The sequence below is a fragment of the Ylistrum balloti genome, unplaced genomic scaffold, assembly GCF_031769215.1.
Source record: "Ylistrum balloti isolate Yb309-2 unplaced genomic scaffold, AGI_CSIRO_Ybal_v1 Utg370452, whole genome shotgun sequence".
Classification (NCBI taxonomy): domain Eukaryota; kingdom Metazoa; phylum Mollusca; class Bivalvia; order Pectinida; family Pectinidae; genus Ylistrum; species Ylistrum balloti.
Window position 1 is genome coordinate 1,125,242 of NW_026782300.1, and position 7,153 is coordinate 1,132,394.

At 34.1% G+C, this 7,153-nt stretch overlaps 1 pseudogene; it reads left to right on the plus strand.

Annotated features, from left to right (window-relative positions):
- The first annotated feature begins 397 nt into the window (after positions 1 to 397).
- On the plus strand, positions 398 to 1,320 carry LOC132555127 (uncharacterized; annotated as a pseudogene).
- Positions 1,321 to 7,153: the final 5,833 nt, after the last annotated feature.

Sequence of the window (7,153 nt, forward strand, 5' to 3'; positions counted from 1 at the left end):
TTTAAAATGCAGAAAACTTCAGATGGAAAAATAAGCACTTTCGCTGATGTATCCAAAAGTCAATCTAGTGGAAGATAACAAGCCAAGATATCAACATTATCATAAAATAGTGATTTAAAAATTATTACAAGGGAAAGGATATTGTTTGCTTTTAATCAGATTTGTGCGATTGAAATAATAACAATTTCAGTTGATTCTTATCTTCATTTTCGTTTACAGCGCAGGAAGAGTAGGAGTGCATGCATTCTAATTGCATGTATCGTTGTGATACTGCTAGTTTTGAGATATCGATACACAAGAAGATCAGATCCGCAACCAGTCACAGACATTAATTTTTCCACAGTTTCAATAGCAGTCGAGGCTCTACCATTACACGGATACATCATTTACGATTGTGACGATGAACATCCGGGATCCTGTGGAGGATGGTCAGACCGGATGTCGGGCATGTTCAGTGCTTACGTCATTTCCGTTATTGTGCGTAAACATTACCTCATAAGGTACACAAAATCTGGTACCTTGACAGATTATTTGAATCCAACTTCATTTAACTGGAAATATAATTCCTCAATTTTAGAAGGAAGGTCCTATGGTTATTCTGATTTTGTTTCCACAGTTCCAAATGAAATTAAGGAAACTAATTTAACAGGTCTTAATCGTGTGTTTTCCAATGATGTAAATTTCGTACGTATAAACTGGGATTATACCGAACACTTTAGAAAGTTTCTGGGTTTACAAAACCTCATTCCATGGCTGTTCGAATTACATTATGCCGATATTTATGCAAAGTTTTTCAACACCTTCTTCAAACCTACAAACATGATCACTGAAGCAGTAAACAATGTTGTACAAGGTATACCAAAACTTGCCTGTGCTCATATTCGTATGGGTGGAAGTGACACAATACCAGGAGATAACACACATACGGAAAGGAGACAACTTACACATATTTGGGACGTACTGAAATCAATGGAAATGAGAAATTATAGTATATTCATAGCGACTGACGCCCAATTTGTGCGCGATAAAGCCAACGCATTATTCAAAAACCTCCTGGAAGCTGAAGGACGAATCGTACACGTCGACTGGGGCAATACTGGAGAGGGTTTAATTAATGGTTACAAGAAAGTGGTTGTAGATTTTTTTGTTCTCACACAATGTGATGTTTTAATACTGACGAGAAGTGGATTTGGAATAATGGCTTCTTATCTGAATACCAGGGTTTCCAAACTATACTGCGTAACAACACGTGAGCTCGTGCCCTGTTCCAGATATTCCATACATAACTACTATCCCAAGGACATACTCTCTCCATTCTAATGTAACGACAAACAATAGAAGTCCCGCCAACGTCAATTTTCGCCAAATCAAGTCAGTTTTGTTATTGATATGAAACAACACAGTAAAACTATGACAAAACTATCAAACTTTATAAGAGAAACATAAAGTCTGCACTCCCATATGTTTAAATATGTCTCTGATCTGTAAGCTTTCCGTATGAGATATGTTTTAACAAGGTTATTCTTGTTTTCATGTACACGTTTGTTTTTCGATTTACTATATAACTGCAGTACCCTTCACTAAAATTGACCAGCTTGTGGCCGACACCGATAAGGGTAGATAACAATCAAACATAATTTCTCTTAGTTAGCATTAGCACCCATATCAGTACTTAGAAAATGAAGTCTATGTTAGGCGACCCGAAATATTTCACCCCGCTATTCAACACGTGATCTGACCAGTAAAATGACGATACATCATCTTCTCTTTCAACCCAGCACATAATTTAATACAAATATCTATCGACGTTGTTGCATTCCGTTGTTAAATATTGTGTTTGCTTTTTGTCACTGCTATTGACATAACCTAGCTCTATGGTACCGGAAGACGTCTCGGGCCGACTGACACACGATCTTATAGACACAACAATTAATTCGTAATTCTTTTAACTGAGATGACAGCATGATTGTGATTTTGCCAGTTTTAAGTTTATTTGATAATAACTATTCGGGAATCACTTAACAGGGATTTGTTCTTATTGGGGAAATATTAGAATCTTTACAAATGAAAATGAAAGGTAACTTGTCCAAAAAGTGGAACATCATATTTTATCAAGAATTTTATTTTGAGGAATAAAAGTTAGGCATGATGAACGAAAGATTAATTCTGACCCTTGACTACTTGTTCAACATCATTGAACCCGGAATTAATATACAAGATAGCCTAAAGCGATTGTTTAAAAAGTGTTCGTCTATCTAGAAATGTATTTTTATCATAAATTCTTTGCTGATGTCATGCGAATGTGGGACAATTTTGATACTTCTATCACTTCTTCATCAACACAATAATACAATACTTTTAAAGAATATCTCTTCATTTTCTGCAATCCCAGAAAGTTAAATACATATTTGTGTAAGTTACGTTATCATGCTATTTATTTGAATAATGATCCAAATCAAAGATTATTTGATCCAGAATCCGGCTAGTTTGTTCTTGCGGGACGGCCTATGTAAAACACTGATTATATTTCTTTTTATTTCCTCTTCATACTGCCTTTAGATATTGCATAATTGATCTTTCTAATTATTTGGATATTCAAATGTGGAATTGCTTACTTCTGATAACACTGGAATATCAATTGTGAGAAATTTAATGTTTCATCCAAATTCATAATCATATATATTTTATCTACAAATAGAGTAAGTCAGAACAATTGCTCATTTCTGTGCCAGCATTTATGTTGGGTGTGTGAATACGAGAGTGAGTGTGTTGTTATATATATGACAGTATCACCTAGTAATGACATGGTACATGCGTATCTTTGCTTTTTGCATTTGAATTTTGAACTTAAGCTTTTTTAATTAGTTTAATTGATAATTTCTATGTTTGTGCTGTTACATTTTTACCAAAAGGAAAAACTTATAACACCTGACCCATAGGCAAAATTAAAAAAAATTACGCAAAGCCTTTCTCTTATCTTTTATTTACGATTTTGTTGAAGTGAAAAATCTACAGGTATATCATTCATTTAAATTCGAAATTTAGAAAACATTCAATTCAGTTTTATACATGGCAGGTCAAAACTCCATTATTGGAAAATATATTTAAGCATTGAACTGCTTTCAATTGGCATTCATGGGCATAAGAATGCCAACTGGACAAAGGCAAATTTAATAAAGCGCGCTAGCTTCATATCAAAAAGACATATTGAAAAGACACATGTCGGATGTTCTTCAATTTTAAACTTAATTATAACACCTATACATTAGTACCAGCTGAAATAAATAGATTCCAAGATGTCTCCTTTTTATAAAGAAAATAGTATCTCTAGTCTAGTATGCTTCATTTCATTATTACTTCATATTTACTACACGTGGAAAAATCGTTTCTGAAATGCATGACATTGATACACTACTAGTTCTTTTTCATTTTAAAAAATGACAAGAATAGACTTGTATCTGCTTAGTATTTCAAAGGTCAAAATCAAACGGACTGCTTGTCATTCATTCACACAGTCTATTTGTGCAAACCATCAACCAAAGGGACATGTAACAAGTTGTTTATTTTCCTAAAACTTGGTCAGAAGGACCATCATACCTTTGCATAAGAAATGCGACAAAATATGTGAATTATCACAGGGGCATTAAATTGATCATTTGCTTAATTCTTTAAGTCTGGAATGATAGTGAACGATAAAATCTGTTACCTGTAACTGAGATAGATCGGGGTGGTTTAGCTAACGCCTCGGTTGGGATTATGTTACAGGATCTTAGCCCTCGACTGAGATACCCCGATTTCGCTCAGGTATTATTTTTTCTCGCTCATATTTCTCGCAAAAGTATTCAATATTGAATTAGAGTTTGGCATATCTCTTGCGAGCTGAAAACTACCCAAAGAGCCTCTTCACTTTTAAACATCGATTGGATAGCGCTGTGTAAACAACGTATATAACAGTAATATACTACCTTTCAAAAGTTCGGGGTTGCATTTTCTATTTCATTTTAGATATTAAGAATTTAAAAGAACATTGTTGAAATTAAACAATGACATAACCTACGTTTTTGTTGAAATGCACCGGTGTAGATGCCATCTACGCCTATATGTGGATGAATACACCGATGCGTAAAAAATCCGCGACAACGTACGTAAGGCTTCTAGACAGGTCGGGTGAGTTAGAAATATATCTAGGATGGGGTATTACGTGGGATATCCTTGTCTGAGGTAAGATATAAAGCGTATTATCGGATGATCAGTTTTAAGCCTGGTAGCGCTAGTAGAGGCGCAGTTTTTGTACTAAATAGTTTAATTACAAGATCTTTACAAAATAACAAAGACTTCACTGTGTAATTGTTGACTATAGAAAAGGCTTTGTTAGTATCTCCCATTATGGTTTAAATTTTGGAATCTGGTGTCAGGGGACGTCTATTGATAGTTGTTTTTAATCTAAAAGAAGTGCTAAGTTGTGCGTTAGATTGCATAGTAAATTGTCTTCAATGTTCGACGTGCAGGTTGTTTCATTACAAGGAGAACCTTTGTTACCGATTAAGTTTTCTTTATTTGTTAATGACATTAGATAAAAATCATCTAAATCTAAGTCATCACACACAACTTCTTAATCTGTTTCAACTAAGTATGTAAACGATACCGTGTTATTTTGGAAAGACATCACTTAGCTTTAAAAACTTTAAAAAGAGGTATTCGGATTGCTTGAATGTAGACAGGACATAATTAATGGATTTTGGAAAATGTTACCGAAGGAACCGTAGAAACTTGATGGAAAAGATATGAAAGTGGTAAATCAGTGTTGTTATTTGGGCTTGGTGTTTAATCATAACGCTAAATTTACACTAGCACATTATAATATTGCTACACAAGGCAGAAAGGCTAATTACCTTCTCAGTCGTAAGGTAGAAAATTTTAGCTTGAATGAAAAGACTTACATACATTTATATTCATTTTTATTACGGCTGTGAGGTGTGGGGCCGGAGATGAGAAAAAACATGTGATATTTTTCTATTGGATGTGGAAAAATGTTTATGATTCTATAGTTTATTTTCAACTTGGCTGTTTTTCTTATCAATATACATAAAGAAAAAATCCGTTTATTAAAAGATATTTTTAAAGTTTGACATTGTCTGTGAAAGTCAAAATGGTTCATCTAGGTTGTATGTTGTATCATTTATCGTACAACACATCCTAATGAATAAACAATCCATGTAAACATCAAATGGAAATTACTCAATAGGAAACTTACACAAATATACAAATCCTTAAAATAGTATTACCACGTGTTCACAACTATTACATTCGTGTGTATCCTTTTCTAAAATACCATATCTCATTATTATCTACAGCGGTAAGACCCGAGCTCTACCTTCTTGGCTCCATTTATATTATTGTAAATTTGCTGTATCCTGACAGGTGTATTCGTGTCGCAGTTAATTCGATATTCAAGTTTTAAGGTTTCTGAGGTTCAAAAAGCGATGTTTTTTATTGTTTAAGGACCGTAGTATTTATAAATGTTGACAGTTCATTGAACATGATGTTTATGTCTCCTTGCAATCACCTGTACTAAAGTGCCTAATCACATTGCTCTGGTAAGGCTTTGGTGAATATATCCTGTTTGCTGCACACAAGATGTTTTTGCAGACGGAGGTGTTTCTGCTCTCCCAGAGTTACACTCCATCGTACGGTAAAACAATAAGATTATACTTCAACTGCCCTGGCTGGGACGCGGCGGACCTCCCTCTGTTTTCAGTGAAATAGTCACCAACTACTACAAGGAAACCCAATAAAATCAAACGAACTGCCTAATGTGCATAACCTATCCCGTCCAAATAAAAAACACAATATCCGAGTCTGAACTATTACCAAAAGATAACTTAGTGAGTCTGAACTCTTACAAAAAGATAACTAAGTGAGTTTCGACATTTACCAAAAATAGCTTAGCGAGTCTGAACTCTATATATATTATATCAATATATCAATAAGTACTTTCTAATTAAATGTTTTAGCGAATTTCGTTTCGTTATATTTCACGCAATTTACTTCCAAGGGCCTTTCAGCTGACGAGAAGTCGTCGCGGTTGGATGGTACATTTTGTATTTACTTACATCACGTGACCAAAATCTGGGTGTAGAAGGTACCTGAAAAATCCAAGCATCATTTGTTATATTTGTTAAATGAAGTGATGGCAAGGATAACACATATACACTGTTATTGGGTAAAAACAGTGGTATCAAGGACATCTACACATGCTGACAGTATTCCGGTATTTTACGAGGAAACGACAGTAATGGTATGTTGAATCCATTTGAAAATACGAAAGCACAGCTGTATGTACGTGATCGCAAATCTAAATTATAGTACATTTTTCAAACCTTCGAAGAGATGCAGATTTTAAAAGAGTTTTACAAGCTTATTATGTATGAAATTATTAGCTATGTGAAGCAAGATTAAAAAGGATATCATTTCACAAGTATAAAGTATTCAGTAAAAGATAAGATCTTCACGGTCACCTTCATCAAAGACATCAACGTCACAATCTAATCTTCTACTGGTTTTGTTATAAGAACATCTGTTCTATTGACATCGAAGAAAATGTTCCAATGTAAAGATACCTAAAATTTCCTCAGACAAGATCGTGTGTTACTTTCGACAACAATTCAATTTGAAAAAAATACTTTTCATTTTTCGACTTCCCGAGAAAAGTCAGTATACACTGTTACGTTTCGGAAGTGGAGTTACGAGGGCGTGAGAAATTGAAGCATTTTACGCTCTAGCAGTCAGTTTGAATGAAATTTAGTAGGCAAGTGATCTCTGATGCGTCACAGGACCAGGCAATACACGGTAATAAAAACTGAGAGTAGTCGTACAAGAGGATAATTGATACTATCATCTAGCATACGTTTACAAGTCTCACAAAATGCTCTCGGAACGAATCGAGTATTAGTATGTATGTAATGTAGTCTTTGCTTTAAAGAAACCGACTTATGTGTTTGTTGTACATAGATCTGTAGTCATAGATTTCGATAAAAATGTGGTGTAATTCATTATTTTAATACAAGATAATATATAAAGACTAGTAACATATCCATGTAATGTTGAATCATCGTTCTGTACTGTTGTGTTATAAAATACTATATAAGATTTT